Genomic DNA, 17,853 nt, shown 5'->3' on the forward strand with positions numbered 1-17,853 from the left:
CAGAGCCGAAGGCAGACTTAGCTGACTGAGCCACCCAGGTGTCCCTGTCCACCGAGATTCAATTTTATATAAGAATTTCAAGCTGCAAGAAAAGATACTCAGCATCTCTAATCATTTACAAATATGTAAATCAAAACCACAACAAAATCCCATTTCGCACTCAGCAGGATCTTCACTACTAAAAATTTTAAATTTAAATTTAAAAAAAAAAACACAGACAATAACAAATGTTGGTGAAGACACTGGAGAAATGAGAAGCCACATGCTCTGTCGGCAGAGATGGAAAATGGAAAATAGTATGATGGTTCCTTAAAAAAGTAAAAATAGGGGCGCCTGGGTGGCTCAAAGGGTTAAGCCTCTGCCTTCGGCTCGGGTCATGATCCCAGAGTCCTGGGATTGAGCCCCGCATTGGGCTCTCTGCTCAGCGGGGAGCCTGCTTCCCTTCCTCTCTCTCTTTCTGCCTGCTTCTCTGCCTACTTGTGATCTCTATCTGTCAAATAAATAAATAAAATATTTATTGAAGTAAAAATATGGGCGCCTGGGTGGCTCAGTAGGTTGAGCGAGTGCCTTCAGCTCAGGTCATGATCCCGGACTTCCAGGATCGAGTCCCGCATCGGGTTCCCAGCTCCTTGGGGAGTCTGCTTCTCCCTCTGACCTTCTCCTCTCTCATGCTCTCTCTCACTCATTCTCTCTCAAATAAATAAATAAAATCTTTTTTAAAAAATTTCTATAAAAAAAAAGTAAAAATATAATTACCGTGTGATCCAGCAACTCCACTTCTAAGTATATACCTGAAAGAACTGAGAGTAGAGACTCGAGCGGATATGGGTACGGCTATGTTTACAGTGGTACAGCAACATTATTCACAACAGCCAAAAGGCAGAAGCAATCCAAGTATCCATGGACAGACAGATTGGCAAGCAAATCATGGTGTATACATAGAATGGAGCATTATTCAGACTTCAAAAGGTGAGAAATTCTGACTCATGCTACAATATGAATGAAACAGAGGGTGTCATGATCACACACTGTATGATTCCATTCCTAGAAGCTGCCTGGAGTAGCCAGGTACACAGAGAGAGCAGAATGGTGGTTGCCAGGGGCTGGGAGGAGGGAAAAAGGCAAGTTATTGTTTAATTGCTATGGATTTTCCATTTTGCAAGATGGAAAGTGTTCCGGAAATGGAAGGTGGTGAAGGTTGCCCAGCAGTGTGAATGTACTTGGTGTCATTGAACTACACACTTAAAGTGGTTCAAATGGCCAGTCCCCTGTTGTGTGGCCATCCTATGGAAGCCCTGTGTAGCCACTCCCTCTCATCCTTCCCAGATGCTTTATTTCTCTCAATGCCCCTACCAGCAGCCATCAATTTTAACTCATTTCTGTGGGCTCCTCTTCAGACCCTGGCCACCAGCTTCTAGAAGCTGCCCCCCACCATAGCCACTTCAGGTCCCCCATCTGGGGGCACCACCCCCACCCCACCTGCCTCTGCCAGAGCCCTTCCCAGGACCAAGAACAGAACTGCTTGCACCACAAGAAATGGAGCACCTCAAATATTCCATGCTTCTCCCCCTGATGGCTGAAACCAGCACCCACCTCAGACCTAACCCACAGTGGCCATCTATTGAATGAACCAGTGCCCAAACAGAGGTCTGACAGCCCCAAGGCTGGGTGGGCTCGGCTCTCTTACCCCAGTGAATGTCCACCATTTCAGATTTCTCTCTGCTTCCCCTTCCGGTCCTGCCTGGGACCCAGCCCTCCCAGGGTTACAGATACATTTCTGATGCTTGCTAAAGATGGTAGGGCAGACTCTATTCGGGATCATAGCTACAGGGACCACTGCACTGGAGCTCAAGGCGGGAGAGAAGTTTCAACCCCAAACATGCCATGGGCAAGAGGGAACTTAGCCAAGCAAGGTGAGTGGGGGCAATGGATGGAAACTGACTAAGAGAAACGTGAGGGGTGAGGGGGATTCTGCCTAAACTGACCTACCAGGATTCCTGCTGGAGGCAGGCCCAGGAAATGAGACATTTCCTGGGGATGGCGGGGGCAGGGTGGGGGGGTGGGCTCTGGTTAAGCTGACTTAGGAGGGTTCTTACTAAAACTAGATTTTATGAAGAAGTGCACAGATGGGCTTCAGAGAAAGTTATAGAACTTGCCCAAAGTCTGACCAAGAAGACAGTCCTCTTCCCAAGCCTCTCTCAGAGTTCGCAAAGGGACTCTCGACAACGGTGCTTAAGCACGAGACCTGCCATCGTTCCACTCCCCCATTTCTCAAAAGACACCTTTTGGACAAACCGGCAGTCCAAGTCTCCCAAAAGCATCTGTTTTAAGTAACTGTAAACAGTGGCCTTTCCTCTTTCCGTATGTGTCCCCTGAGAATGAAGTCACTGGAAATCCTGAAGATGCTCATTAGTTCTCACTAATGGCCACTAGATGGCGACATCCCGCATCAGTTAAAATTTTCCAAAAGCGCAGCAGCTCTGAGAACCAGCACACAAGCTCTAAGGCAGCAGGAGAAAAGCAATGAATGGGAGGAAGGAGGGGAAGTGGAAAGCAGGGACTTTGGATTCCAGCTCCTCCTCCTCCTGCGTGACTATATAACCTAGGACATGTCCTTTAACTTCCCAGAGCTTCTGCACCGATACAATGAGCTTGCGGGGGGGGGGGGGGGGCGTACTCCCCAGGCAGTGATTAAAGCCCTGGGTGCACAGTTAGGACCTGCTGGAGAGCTTTTCAAAACTGTGAAGTCCAACCCCTACTGGGACCATTTAAATGACATCTAGGTGTGCCCTTCCCCCAGGTAGTACTTAGAAAACAGAAAACAAACCAAAAAAAAAAAAGCTCCTTGGGAAACTGCAGTTGGGGATTGAGGGGAGGGAGAATACTTTAGGGCAGTAGTTCTCTGATTTAGCAGATCTAGGAGAGGCGCAAGAATTGGCCGACGCTGCTGGTCAGGGCTGAGAGCCACTGCCATGGAGGGGAAAAGTGAGCTAACACACACCAAGCTCTGAGCACTACCCCTGGCCAGAGGAAGTCCTCCAACGGGTACTCCTTACTCTTTTTCTTAACCCACTGCTGGGTTTCCAGGCTATATGTGGGTCACGCTGGCACCTTCCTGAGCCCAGCTCTGATGCCACACACGCCACCGTCTACTAGCTATATACGCAGGGATTAAACTCTGAGCCTCAATTTCACATCTATAAAATGGGAGTGAAAACTTTCTTGCCAGGGTGTGATGTGAGATGATCTATGTTTGGGACCTGACACAGGGTAGATCTCAAGAAGTGGTAGCTAATCTTCCTGACCTTGGATGAGGGAATCATTTCTTGGCTTTGATGCCAAAGGTCCAACAGACAGAAGAAAAAATGGACATAAACTGGATGTCGTTAAAACTAAAAGCTTTTGTATTTCATAGGACAAAATCAAGGAAGCAATGAGAACCCAGAGAATGGGAGGAAACATTCACAAACCATATGTTTGCTGAAGAACTTGGATCTGGGACACATAAGTAAAACTTCCAACACAACAGCAAAAAGACAAGTAACCCAATTAAAAATGGGCAAGTGATCTGAACAGACATTTTCCCAAAGAAGATACACAAATAGCAATAAGCATGATATGATGCTTAAGAGGATTAGGCTTTGGGAAATGCAAATCAAAACCACACTGAGGTACCACCTCACACCCACCAGGACGGCTGTCACTAAAAAGACAGCTATTAACAGGTGTTGGTGAGGATGTGGAGAAATCGGAGCTCCTCCACATTGCTGAAGCAAAGGTAAAATGGCCCAGCTGTTTGGGGAAACAATTCAACAATACCTCAAAGGTTGAATTCCAAGTTACCATATGATCCAGCAATTTCACTCTGAACTATATACTCCAAGAGAATTCAAGACATCTTCACACAAAAACCTGTACACAAGTGTTCACAGCAGTCTCAATCGCAACAGCCAAAAAAGTGGAAACGACCCAGATGTCCACCAACTGCTGAATGGATAAACACATGTGGTGTATCTATACACAAGAACAATATTCAGCCATAAAAAGAAATGAAGTCCTAATACGTATTACGACACAGATGAACCTTGACAACACTATGCTGGGTGAAAGCAGTCAGCCACGAAAGGCATACGATGGACGATCCCATCTGTATGAAACGCGCAGAACAGGTGAGTCCACAGAGACAGAAAAGAAGAGCAGTGGTTGCCAAGGGCTGGGGGGAAGGGGAACAGGCAGTCCCTGCTAATGTGTACTGGGTTCCTTCTGAAGTGATGCGAACATTTTAGAATTAGACAGTGGTGACTGAAATACAACCTTGTGAATATACGAAAATGAAGGGAAAAAACATTGAACTGCATGCTTTAGTGAGTTTTATGATATTTAATTCTATCTTGATAAAGCTCTTATTTTAAAAATAGAAATACCTATATTCTTTACTAATACTGTTTGTCATGGACAAAATGACTTTTTGATTCCATTTCAGAGAGCTGGAGGGGCTAGAGATTCTTGGAGAGGTGGAATCTAGGCAGTGGAGATGACCCATGAAAAGGCCCTGTGGCCCAGCAGAGCACTGTGCCTATAGGGAACTCAATTCTCCCTTATGCCTGGAGCAGAGGACTGGGGAGTAGGGCTGCAGGGGGCATCGGGGTGCTGAATGCCAGGCTGCAGAGCTTGGACTTAATTTCAAGGAGTAAAAAGACAGCCGCTGCCATGCAGGATCTGGTTCCAAACAGCAGGATGCTGGGAGCAGAGGCAGGAGGGAGGGCCATAGGAGGGTTCGCGGCTATGAAGGTCCTGCAGGGCTGGCCTATGAGACAGCCCCCATCCAGTCTTCTTAGTCCCAGGACTCCAGACTCTGCCCACCCCCACACCACAAACCCCACTGCCCTGACCCCAGGCCTCCCTCCCCCCAGCCAAGGACCACCATATGTTTCCTGCAAGTGGCCCCAGCCAGGACTCGGAGGTGGAAGGAAACTTTCCCAGAAGCACAAACAAGCCCAGGAGTCCTGAACTGTTCTCAGGATGGTCCCTCAGCCCAAGGCCGAGGAACCCCGGATGGCTGCCAGATTCCCAGACCCACAGAGATGCAAAAGCAGCCCGAGGCTCTGAAGAGCTGTCCACGCAGACCAAGATCCCCAGCTTCTCCCTCTCCACTGGTTTGGCCGCCCTCCCCCTGCAGACAGGCGCAGCTCAGGAGTGCCCCAGCGCTCCCCTGGCCCTTTCCTGTCCCTGGGCTTGTTAGACCTGCCCATAAACTGAGTGGTAACAGGCTCGGAGACCTCCTTGCAAGCATGAGCTGCAGCACAGGACGGGGGAGGACTTCTTTTGACTGGTCAGAGTCTCTCGTTTCTCTCCTGGCTCTCAGTGGCATGACAGGTGGGTGAAGTGGGGGATCTCCAACATCTCTGACAGCCTGAGTGACTGGTCAATCCCATCTGCTTTGAGTTCTCCATGGCAGCTTCCTTCCCCAGGACCAGCTCAGACTTCTCTCCCCGAGCTGGACTATGCCCAGCAGACCTGACTCGGGCCATAGGGGCAGGCAGGGGAACAGGGGACAGAGTGTGCTGAGGGGTCTGGAGACGGTCTGAAGAAGGGATGGACCAGCTCAGGCAGGAAGCAGGCGACCCAGGCTTGTCAGGTTCTGGCCCTGCGGTCACATGGCCATGCCAAGGGCTGGGGCCGGAGCCCTGTCTGTTTGCCCCATCAAGAGCCAGGACTGACCCGCCCTGACCCACCTTCCTGCCCTGCAGATGGCAAAGGCTCCCACCCATTGTTCTCTGAGACACTTTGACGGAAGACACAAGGAATGTGGGGCCTGGAGACAGGAAGTCCTGGCTTTCAAGGGGAGAGTTCTCTGCCAGGCCTGCCCTCCAGACAGGGAAGCAGAAGTTTTAGTCTCATCCTGCCCCAGCTCGCTGGGCCACCCTGGAGCGAGGCTCAGACTTCTCTGGGCCTCTGTAGGAGACAAGGGTATGGAAGGCTTGGTCAGTGGAGTAACAGGGGCAGACAGCTCCAGGTGATGGAGAAGGAAGGTGCTGCCCTGAGGCTGGCCCTCCCTTGGCCCAGCTGGACCCCTCAGTCCATAACACACCCATAAACATGCACAGTCAGTCCCCATGGGCAGCTTCCATGCTCTACGAGCGCTGGAACATACACAGGTAGCCACACCCTCACGTGTATCCAGGTGCCCTCCTCACACACTCACGTGCGCCCCACCATCCACCTCGGCGGACGTCATTCTCATGACTAATGTTTACTGAGCACTTACTGTATGCCAGTGACTGCTCCATGCCATGCACTTTACTTGAAGCTCTTCAATCACTCCTTCCAACAACCCCATGAGGAAGGCATACAATCGTTCTCATTTTACAGATGCGGAAACTGAGGCACCAGGCTTGTCCAGGATCAGTGGACGGTAAGTGGCAGGCATGCCCAGGACATAAGCACAGACCCCCTTCAGAGCCCTTCCTGGCCACTCCACGGTCCCCTCAGCCCCACAGCACGGGAGCACTGTTTCCTACCAAACTGGCCCGGATGTTGTGGGAGAAAAGTGAGACACATCTGCGAAAGTGCTCGGCAGATAAGGTATTGTTCTCCCTGTCGGGAATTCAATTCCTGTTCAGCCAGGCCTTTCCTGGCCAAGGGGAGGCCTTAGTCCAGCTCCAGGGACTGCACCTGCACGGCAGCAGTGGCTTGAGGTTCCCTAGTCTGCAGCCTCTCCCTGGCCTGACCACAGGCCGTGAGCCTGGGCCAGGTAATTTCCCTAAAACTCAGGGCTCCCGGGGTCCCTGCCCAGCATGAGGCTCCAGGTGTGCCCTCCCTGAGCAGCTCTCTACCACCTGCCTCACCCCACCCTGCTGCAATGCATCCTAGCAGAAGCTCGGTGCTGCCCCCTATGGGATGGCATTTTTTCCCAAGCAGACCTCTGTGCCTTTGACTTTGCAGTTCCCTCTGCCTGGCTGGTCCTTTCTCCAGCTCTGTGCTTGGGAAGCTCCTGCCCACACTTTCAACATCTTGGGGACCCTATCCTCTGGCAGCTCCCCAAGGCCACCTCTAAGCACCCCCAGCACAGGACACATGAGAGAGCTCACCAACCTGGCCCCACCCAGTGCCACCACCATTGATCTGGCACATGAAGGGTATCGACCCAGCCTGGGTCATTTCTGCAACCCCCAGGCCCAGCACAAAGCTAGGCAAAGCCTGGGCACCATTAGCAGGACATCTGAATAATAAATGAGCACGAAATTATTACACCATGACAGGTTGTCAGGAGTAGGATGATGTAAAAGTGAGTATTAAACTAGGAACAGAAGACAAGAACAAGAATCCTGGCTCTGCTACTTGGAAGCTGGGTGACCTTGGGCAAGCTATTCAGCCTCTCTGAGCCTTGGCTCCCTCACAAGAAAAAAGGAAATATGAATAGTACTGACCTTTCCAGGGCTGTAGTGAGGAATCACTACACAAAAAAATAGGGGAAGGACCCACTAGGCTTTGATACCAAACAACGGGGGTATAGGTGGAGTGGAAGCTTCCCGGGGGGCATGATGCTTCCCAGAACGGGAACCTGGGAAGGCTGAATGGAGGGGGGTGTGTCTGAGCTGGGCACTGAAGGGCTCGGACGGTTTGGGCTGGCAGAGGTAGGAGGCAAAGAGCATCAAATGGGCAGACTGTCCTCACACGGTCACCGTGCATACTGACGAGAAAGTACAGGGCCTGGGCAGAGGCGGCACACAGCCAGTTCTGAGTTCACGGCAGCGCTGGTGACTGCCAAAGTCTACCCCAGACTCAGAGCTTATCAAGGGGTGGTCTCTTACTTCCCTGGGTGCCCATCCTGAGCCTGGCACATAGCTGGGCACTCAGCAGGGCTGAGAGATGGACGGATTGACCGATTTGGTGCCTCCCTGAAGCCTTTGGGAACAGGACCCACTATGCGCAGGAATACACCACAGAACCCAGGGGCACACCCGGCCCCCCGCCACGGGTCTGCCTCCACATGCCAGTGGCTGGCGACCCATTTAGTCCCTCACTCATGTATTCTTTCACTCAGTGAGCTCTGCTCGGTGCCCACCCTGGGCACCCAATGTTGAACCCAGCCCTGTCCCTGCCCGAAGAGCTCTCCTTGTTCCCTGTGGCACAGGCTGAGGGAAAGACCACTCCCCTGCTCCTGCTTCCTGCTCCGCTCCCCCCATGGGCTCCGGGAGCCTACCCCACACTGGGAAATTTCCGCATGGGAAATACCCCATGCTATTTCCCCTGAAGGCTGTGTCCACCTTCACCCCCCGCCCCAGCCAGGGAGCCTTCCCCAAACCCCTGCTAAGTGAGAGGGTTCTTCCTTTACATGCAGCCAAGTGGGCTGGCTCGCGAGCCCTCTGTGCTCATCGCTCATGGGCCACACTGCCCTGTCTCCCCTGCAGCCAGGAGCCCAGAGGCAGCCTGGGAGGCCAACACGCTTGACTGTCCCCTTTGTCCCCACCCCACCCCCACCCCACCCCCACCCAGGGAAAGTCTGACCCACGGGTACCCACGCTCCTTAGCTGCTGTGGGTGTCTGGAGCGATTATCTGGAGAAGAGAGGAAGGAAATGAGAAATACTTCAGCAACCAGAGCAGGCTACCGACAGAATCCATGCAGTCCAACCCAGGGACATCCTCGCCGCAAATCCTCACTGTGTCCCCCGCCCACGTGACCCTATGTGCGTGCTCACGGCACCCCGCGAGGGCTCTGCACAGTGCCCAGGTCACTCGGTGCAGGGCTGAAGAGCCCTGCACACCCGTGCGGTCCCTGCTTCCAGGGCTGCAAGCCACGGTCTCAAGTCCACTTGTGTGCAGCACTGGCCCTGGGACAGGAATTCACCACGGACACACAAAGGGGACACGATCCTGATCGTGGGTGCAGGGAGGCCAGATGAGCAAGGCGGCGGGCCATGCAGGGCGTCTTGGAGGGTGCTCCAGGAGCCCAGGGAGATGGCGGGGTGGCAGAGAGGCCAGAGGTCTGGGTGGACAAGGCGATGATAGAGGCTCTGTAAGCAGGCCACAGGGCAGAAAGAAGGCAACGCCAGACGTGGGAGAGCATGAGCAAAGGCCCGGAGGTGAGAGGCTGCCTGCATCTCTGTGCAGGGCTTGGGCCTCCAGCACTGAGGGGAAGAAGGCACAGTGCTCCTACTGAGGAGCCCCTACTGAGTGCCAGCCCCAGCGGGGCAGGAGAGCGTCGGGGGCAAGGACGCAGCGTCTAGAAGCAGGCCTGGCTAGGGGATCCACTGCATCCCTGACAAGCTCTGATGTGGGAAAGCACGCAATCCCCAGCCTCTGTTCCCCCAGCCCGCGGTGGAGGCGGTGGAGATGATGACAGCCCCGCCCCCAGGGGCGCTGAGGACTGAAACAGGAGCTCCTGAGAAACAGCCCACCTACTGCCCGCACACACAGGCTGTGCTCCCCAGACCTGAGCACCGGGAGGGCTGCGGGTGTGTTCCAGGCCTTCGGGTGCCTCTGCCAGCCATTTGACTCCACCCACCTAGGCTGAGGCCCAGGAATCTGTATTCTCAGCAAACCCTCCCCTGGTGATCTGCTGTTGTGCTCATGCAATTGTGTCGTCTTCACTTATCTTTGGACAGCCCTGCAAAGTGTGGACAGGTAATGTTTTCCACAGGTAAGGAAAGGCTCAGAGAGGCATGTCGGCTGCTCCAGGTCACACAGCCAGTGAGAAGCCAAGGTAGGTTCTGAACCAGGTCTGTAGCTCTCCAAGCAGAGCATCACACGCCAAGCCGCCAATCATCTTTGGTCCTGGCAGACGCTAGGTAGGTGTCCCGAGCCCTCCCTGCTACACTCCCCAGTCTGCCCCAAAACCCCCACTGTCGCTTCCTCCTCCACTGCTAATCAGGTCTCACAGACCATCCCGTTTCCTGCCGGACCACCGGCTGTCTCCTTTGCTCCCAATGGCACTTCCTGGCCTTGTGCCCTCCCAGGACCTCCCCTGCCTACGGAGTGGTTGGAGCAGGGTCTGGGTGGTGGCAGACATTGGGCATGAGATCCCCAGGGACCCCAAGTAGCACTAGTCCTCCTCCTGTGGCCTGGACTACCTCTGCACAGTGACACACTCCAGCCCCGGGGCACGTGCCCAGATGGCCATCCCCTTATACACAGATGACAGCAACAGCAGCCTTCAGGGCAGGGTTGACTTCCCCGTGGACTGGGACCACAAAGGGAACCGGCAGATGGTGCCAAGACAGACCCTGTCCCCATCTGCCACCAGCGCCAAATCCGAGACCCAGCAGGAAGTGATGCATGGCCCCGCCCGGCCCCATGGCACGTAGACCACACAGCCGGCAGCTGGCACAGGCTGAAGGGGTGAGGGGCCAGGAGAATCGGGCCAAGGGACCAGAGATGGAGTGTTGGCCTATCCTGGCTCCTCTGGGGCCACCCCCACCCTCCAGCAGGGGAAGGCACAGTTAAGCCTGTTGGAGAAGAAAACAAGAAAACGCTGCGCCTTTGTTTTTTCATTCTGCCAAAAGTGATGGAATGTGCTGGATCCTGTGCAGAGGCCCACCTCAGGACAGCCCCCTTCCACAGGTCACTCCGCCCTCTCCAGCATCGCTTGTCTTCCCCATCTGCTGGACGTTCCCTCAGCGCAAACATAGCTTTGAACACACACACACACACACACACCATTTCTTGCTCTGTTCACTCTAAGTCTTAGGAAGGAGCTGTGATCACACACATCTCCCCCCTTCATCCCCCTCTGCTGACCCCTCTAATCGGCCTTGTATACTCCGTTCCATTTTACCTGCTCTGCCCACAATGGCCCATGACGTCCAGCTTCCAAATCTGCCCTCCCCTCACCCAGGCTGCCCCGACGAGACCCTCTCCTCATCCTCGCCGACTGTCCACAGCCCTGCTCTCTCCCAGCCTTCCCTCTACCTGGATGGGCTCTCCTGGAAGATCTACAAATCTGGGAGTCTGGGATCTCCCTCCTGGTAGGCCAACCCACTCCCAGGGCCTCAGGTTAATAAGCCACAAATCAGCTCGGGGCTTCTGAACCTCATCCCTAGGTCACCCGTAACCACCCCTCTCCAACTGCCAGCCTGGCCTCACCACCTGGGTGTCTAAAAGCCATGTCAAGCTCACTGTGCCCAAAACAGAGAAACATGTACCTCCCCTTCCCAGAAAATAGTTTTTCACCCCATTCCCCACCTCCCTACTCACGTCCGCAGGCCGTCCCAGGGCCCTTCTGAGCAAGACGCTCCCCCTCTCAGGTGTCTGTCTGCGCCGTCCAATAAAGGATCACGTGTGGGACTTCCCGACCACTCACCCATGGGAAACAGAGGCAACCACTGAGAGGACGGACTCCCACTGCTCACCCGGGGAGAATCCCAATCAGCTGAGCTGGAGTGGGGCCAGGGTACCCGCAGGTTACGAAAGATCCTCCTGTGTCTCTGAGGGTTCACAGAAACTGAGCCCTTCCTGCCCCCAGTTGCTTGGTTCTGATGGACTGATCCCACGTTCGGACTCACTTGGCTCCTGTGGCTCTCTCAACAGTCACGCGAGGCTGAGGCTCTGATTATCGCCATCTCCGGATGCGGAAACGGAACATCGGAGGACACGACTGACTCCACAGTTATGTCAGAAGCAGAGCTAGGGCACCTGACTGCACTAGATATTCCCACACCCAAATGCCCCCCACAAACCCCAGCTGCTACCTTAAATCTAGAACCCATGTCCACCGCCACCAGGGAAAAGGCAATCTGGCCCCCCAGAGCCAAGGGCTGCTGCCTGCTTCCCATCTCCCCCCCCGCCCACCCCCGAGACCCCTGAAACCTCCCCATCGCCCGCAAGTTGACCCCTCTCAGCAAGTCAGGGGGCCACCTGGGAAGATCTGGGTCTAAGCCCAAGCTGACCCAGGCTGGATTTTTGGCTCTGGACACCCCAGCTGGGTAGATAAGCCCCTTAAACTCAGAGTCTCAGTGCCCTGAGCTATAGAATGGGGTGATGACACCTGCCCTGAGCATTACGAGGAGGATGAACTAAGGACCTTGGCGGGTGCTGGGCCTGGGCCCCAGAGCTGAGGCCTGGGACCAGGGTCTGAGGTGAGCATCCCGGGCCAGATCCAGGCCTAGGCCTCTGTGGGGAGAGCCTGGCCGGGCCGAGGCAACCGCCCACCACAGAGCCTGCCTATCTACAGCCAGCCCGGCCCTCACAAAGGAACAATAACAGGAAACCATCCCAGGGGGAAGTGGGCCAGGGCCAGCTGGAAAACCTGAAGGGGCGGCAGCCAGGCCTCCCTAGTCGGCGGGGTGTGGCTCTCCTCCAAAGGCTATCGGCAGAGCTTCACACACTCCACAGCAGCTCAGCCCCAGAAGGACGGTCGGACGGAACGAGGACACCTCTCAGCCCACGAGCACAGTGAGTGACGAAAGCCCGCACCCCACTTCACCCTAAACCAAACTGAGAGAGGGTGCTCGGCTTCCCCGTGTATAGTGCGGTTGTTGTCGGGGTCCCAGGGGAGAGTCATTCCTTGGGGACAGACCAGGTCTCCTCCAGGCTCAGAGCAGGGCCAGGAGAGTGCGCCTCGTGTTGGCGGCACAGGCACAAATGGGCCTTCTCAGGACTGGGGAGAAGGCCGTGCTCTCCCACAGGGAGACTCTCCAACTCCATGTGACTTGAAGGCCCACTGGCTTCCACGGCGCCATGATCAGAGAGGGCGGGAGTCTGTCTGAGTTGCCATCAGAGGCAGAGGATGGGCACCAGGCCTAGCCTCCCCTTGTGAGGCCCTCCCCCATGGGAGAGGGCTTACCAAGGCCTGACATCATCCCTCCTGCCCAAGTTCTGTGCTGGCCTTGGGCTCTGAGGAGCCCCAGAAGGGGAGCCCTGAGCCCAGGGCTCTCTTAGCCACTGCCCCCATTTTTAGAATAGGCATGCTGAGGACCGGCCCTCAGCACCTGAGGCCCTGCCTATGGATCCCTCCCCTCTCCTCCCTGCCTTGGACACCGCGGGGGCCAGGTTAGAGCCATGGGAGCTACAGTCATATGCCCCAAGGTTGGGATCCCACAGCCCTCATATCTCAGGGAAGCCCCCCAAAAGACTTAAAGGCAGGCAGTTTAAGGTGAGATCCCCAGATCTACCCCTCCTTCCCATGTTGCTTTGGGAAGATTATTCAGCACCTCTAAACCTACATGTTCTCGCTAGAACAATGGAGACAGGGACTCATGGCGCCAGCCATTACGGGAACTGGAGGTGGTAAGGTTAAAAGGTTCTAAAGATGGAGCTCATGATTCTACCACTGCCAACGAACCCATAAGTTTAGATGCATCCTTTCTCTGCTCCTAGGGGAGGCCACTCGGACAGGGCAAAGTAAGATCGGGAGTGAGGATCTGAACCAGGACCGGCACCCCAAAGCCCAGACTCTTTCTAGCACCAAGGATTTCTTCCATGTCTCAGGTTTCTCATCTATAAACCATGAGTCAATTATAGGAGGCCGTGTCCACACCCAGGAATGGCTCACAGAAGGGGGTCATCAGGAAATCACAGCTGAATGTAGCCGTTACCCCAGAGCTGTGAATGTCATCGAGTTTTTGATCCCTGAGGTCAGTCAGTCCCCAGCAGGTGGGGGGTGGGGCTGCAGTGCACATGAGAGGCTGTGGGCTCCGCTCTTCCCCTGGCAAGCTCTCCGGCCGAGCTTGTTCCCCAGCCTGTGGACGATGCTGCTGTGTGAAGGGGACAGACAGGACCCCACAAGAGAAGAAGGGCACTCTGGGGGAGGCAGGAAGCCTGGGCAACTCAGCGGGTTTAGGAAGGCTGCTGTGGCCACAGGGTTTTTTGGAGCAGGAAGTGCCAGGAAGGCTGGCGACAGTGATGGCCATGAATGCCAGGACCAGGGACTCTGGCTCCCCTTCAGGTGGTGGGGAGTAGCAGAGACCTGCCATCTTGGGCCCCAGTCTGGGGGGCAGCAGGTGATCCCCAAGGGGCCCAGGCAGCCCTGCCGATTGCTGCTTACCATGGTAAGGCAGTAGAGGAGGCATCCGCTGGCCTGGCAGGGGTTAAGCTGCCCACCCTGCAGTTTCAACCTGACCAATTGTGCTGCGAAACAAGGGCCGGACGTGGGGGCAGGAAACCAGAGGGGCCACATGTATTTTCTTCCAGAGCTGGCTGACTCACAGCTCTGCTGCTGCCTTGGGGACATAAGGTGAACACGGCAGCCACTCACTCTAGAACAATCTTGGGCTTCTTGCCTATGGGGATCCACCCCAGTTACTTCCAGCACCTCTCCCCACCAGCCCCTTCCCCACCATTCCTGAAGCTACTAAAAGAATTCCCGTTTGACAGAGGGGACCGCGGTTGCTGAAAGAGACCAAGCAGGCAGTCCCAGGTTACACAGTGAGCATGAGACGGGAGCAAACTAGGAGTGAGGCCACCTCTTTCTGACCCTGTAGCCCTACCACACTCCACAGTGAAGCTCGGAGAGGGGAAAAGTCAGGGAGGGTTGAACCTGACAGTTTAAGCCACAGAAGAAGCCATGAGAATAAGTCAGGAGCCAAATGATGCTGGAAGGAATGTTCTAGGAGCCAGGTCCTGCCCTGGGGAGCTTGGGTTCTGGCTAGAGATTCTAAAAAGTCCATCCTAACCCAAGTCCAAACCGATACTGGGTGGAAAAATCCCAGAAGGCTTCCTAGAGGAGGAATACTGAGAGGTCTTAAGTCTGCTCTCTGACCTTCAGTCTTCTATTCTCTCTAGGGCAGGGGATGGACCAAATGGTCCCTAAACTCATTCAGGGACTTCCAGATTATCTGTCTTGGGTCACAGTAACCCTCAGATCCTGGCAGGCACAGATATTGGGAGGAGGGGAAACATGGAGCCCAGGGCCAGGCAGGCAGTGGAGAGGAACAGAGGGGTATAGGAGGTGGGCCCAGGGAAGAACCAGGAAGTGAGGTCAGGTGTGAGTTGGCCAGCCAGGCCCACAGCCATCAGGCTGGAGTGGGTGGGTAGGAAAGAGTCAAGACAACTGCATACCTACTGAGCACCTACTGTATACCAGGCTTCACACCGATGATCTCATTTAATCCTCCTGACCAAGGAGGCAGCTACTGTTGCCTCCTTTACAGATGAGGGATCTGGGGCTCAGAGAGGCAAGGAATGGGCCTAAGGCTACACAGCTCTTGGGCAGCTCGGCCAGTACAAATAGGCAAGCATGTGAGGCTCATTCTGTTGCTCCCAATGATTGTCTCAGAGCCTCAGTCAAAGTCAGGAAGCCCAAAGATGACTGGAAAAACCTCCCTGCTGGGGGGTGAGGGGTGTTGTCTCCTTGAAACTTGGAGCTGCCCCCATTAGAAGATGGGGGGGAGACTGGATAATCCTAGAGCCCAGAAACCCAGCACAAAATTGTTTGAAATCACAGACGAAGTCTGGTGAATTGCTAGTATCTACTTATAAGATTTTACTGAAGATTCAGGGACTGAGTTCAAGTTCAGTAGGAATACATACTGTAATACTGTAATCAGTGATGTGTGCCATGGATATGGAAAGGGGTGACAGCCTGTGAGCTCTGTCTGGCCAGGTCTACATAAAAGGTTTCTTGCATAGGGAATGTTCATCAGAGGACACAAAGAAACTTGTCCTCAAAGAATCAAAATCCTACTGGTGGTATGTCTAATATGATGGGCCACTAGCGATGCTATTTGGGGAGGAGATTCTTTTGAGCTATACCAAGGGTTGCACCTGCTCTGACCACCCAAGGTCTTGCCTTTAAGTATGCGAATTTGTGTTTTAAATCCTGTCAGTGAGGAGGAAAGCGTGACAAGACCAGAACTGGAGACCAAGGCAGGCTGACAGGGAGCAGTGGGGACACTGACACCTCAACGTCCAGGGCCTTGAGTTCATGTAGCATGATGCTGGGTCAAAGTGGAGACCAGTCCAGAACCCACCAGGTCGGAGACACTCAGGCCAGGAGGCAGAGGCTGTGCTAGGGGCAGGAGTCAAAGAGACCTCATCAAAGAGGCAGCCTGGGGCTTGGAAAGAAGTAGAGCATTCACCCAGGGAACACAGCAAAGAGCATTCCATACAGAGGGAACAGCCTGTGCAAAGGGCCTGCTGGAGAGAGGAAGAGCCACATGTGTTCCAGAAATGTCTAGCTCTCCCCATGGCTGGAAGGGGCACGGAGACAGAGAAGACGAGAGCCAGCAGGATGGGCAGGGGCTATGCCATGCTGGGCCCTGAAACCAGGCTCAGGAACTAGGCTTCATCCTGCAAGGTGTGGGGTGGAGGAGCCAGGGAGGAGTGGTCAGCAGGGGAGTAGCACAGTCAGCACGAAGGGGAGTGGAGAGAGGGAAGCTGTCAGCAAAACCCTACAGGAAGGAGATTAGGTCTGGGACCCACAGGAGCTGGTCCCTAGCCTGAATTAAGCACAAACAAGGAGAAAGCCCAAAGGGGTCAGTTCACAGCTGCTCAATCCTGTCCCCCAACACACCCCATCCCGAGGCTCCTAGGGCTTCACCCTTCATCCTCCCAGTACCTAACAGCTGCCAAGGCCCAGCTGCAAATGCTGGGCATCCAGTGGACAATATGGGAATCCGGGGATCACTGGCTCCAATCTCTGTCCCAGACTGAGGCTCAAGGTGGTGGCGTGGGAAGCAGTGAGAAGAGCCATCCAGGGCCACACAGGGAGCAAGGGCTCCAGCACTTGCCCTTCCAATAGGCACAGCCCCCACATGTTCTGGGCCTTTCCTCCCAAAGCCTGGCCCCAAATCCCTGACCCAGGGCGCCTGGGCTAGAGTCCAGAGCCTGTGGGAGGTTGGGCTAGGAATGATCGTCCTGTCCGCCCTCTGATGCTTTGCCTGGGGCTGGGTTCAGCTGCCCAATCTTGTCCCGGCTGGAGGGGGTGTACTGCATGAGAGCAGAGGGGCTACTCTTTGGGGAGGGTGGGTGAGTGGGGACAGGGGTGTGTACTTACAAAGACTCCGTTGATGGTGTTGTGCATCCATGTGTATTCCTGACCCGCAAGCTTCCTCTGCCCCACCCCAAAGGGCCCTCCACCCTGCCTGATAACCCCTTCAGGCCTAGACTCAGCCCCTAAAGCCTCAGGCTTGAGCATTGCTCTGGTCAGGTCAAGGAGCAGGGGGCTGCTGGTACTGGGGACAGGGCTAGCCCAGGGTCACCTGCCAGGCCATCCCACTGAGAGGCTCCCAGCGGGGTCCAGGCTTCCTAGGGTCTTTGTAGCTACAAAAGGAGCAGCTCTAGCTCTTCCTTTCCCCTCCCTTTGTCTCCCTCTGTGTCCCCCGAGTCTTTTTTAAACTCACAGAGCTGAGTAGATTTCACAGCGCCTTCAAGACCAAACCTCAGTGACAGATGGAGGCCACAAATAGAAAGGGACCAAAGGGATGTTTGCCTGATGTCCCACAGTAGGTCAGAGAAAAGTAAGACTCCCACCTGGACTGAGACCCTCAGAACATTCTAGGGTCTTCTGGCCCCCACCTCCAGCTTCTCACTCTCCTCCATCAGCACACCACACAATTTAAAACTGGGTATTTTTTACCAAATGGTTAGTATCCTTCCCCGTGGGGGTACAGACTGCATTGGCTCCCCACATGTAGTTTGGTGCGGGGCCCACAGCAGGTGCTCAATGAATGTTTGTTGAGCGCTAGAGAAGGCTTCCGAAAAGTGGGAACATGGGCCTAAAGTCCAGGCCGAAGAGAGAGAACGCCAAGTGCAGAGGCCCGGAAGCAGTGACCAAGCCTGGTGGGTGTCAACGTCCTGCAGGCTGGGCTGCTGCCAGAAGCCCACCAAGCAACCCCAGACCCACAGAGGAGACAAGTGAGAAGAGCAGACAAGGCACAGGTCCCCACACTTGGCTCAACCTTCGGAGCACCCCT

At 54.8% G+C, this 17,853-nt stretch overlaps 1 protein-coding gene across 1 annotated transcript in view; it reads left to right on the top strand.

The window, feature by feature from the left end:
- The first annotated feature begins 12,263 nt into the window (after positions 1–12,263).
- Positions 12,264–17,853, top strand: part of CDH5 (cadherin 5) — a 31,520-nt gene continuing 25,930 nt past the window's right edge. The window contains exon 1 of the mRNA XM_059383944.1: positions 12,264–12,394. The gene's annotated coding sequence lies outside the window, so the exon portion shown is untranslated. The remainder of the gene's footprint in view (positions 12,395–17,853) is intronic.

Source organism: Mustela nigripes, chromosome 17 (genome assembly GCF_022355385.1).
Source record: "Mustela nigripes isolate SB6536 chromosome 17, MUSNIG.SB6536, whole genome shotgun sequence".
NCBI classification, from domain to species: domain Eukaryota; kingdom Metazoa; phylum Chordata; class Mammalia; order Carnivora; family Mustelidae; genus Mustela; species Mustela nigripes.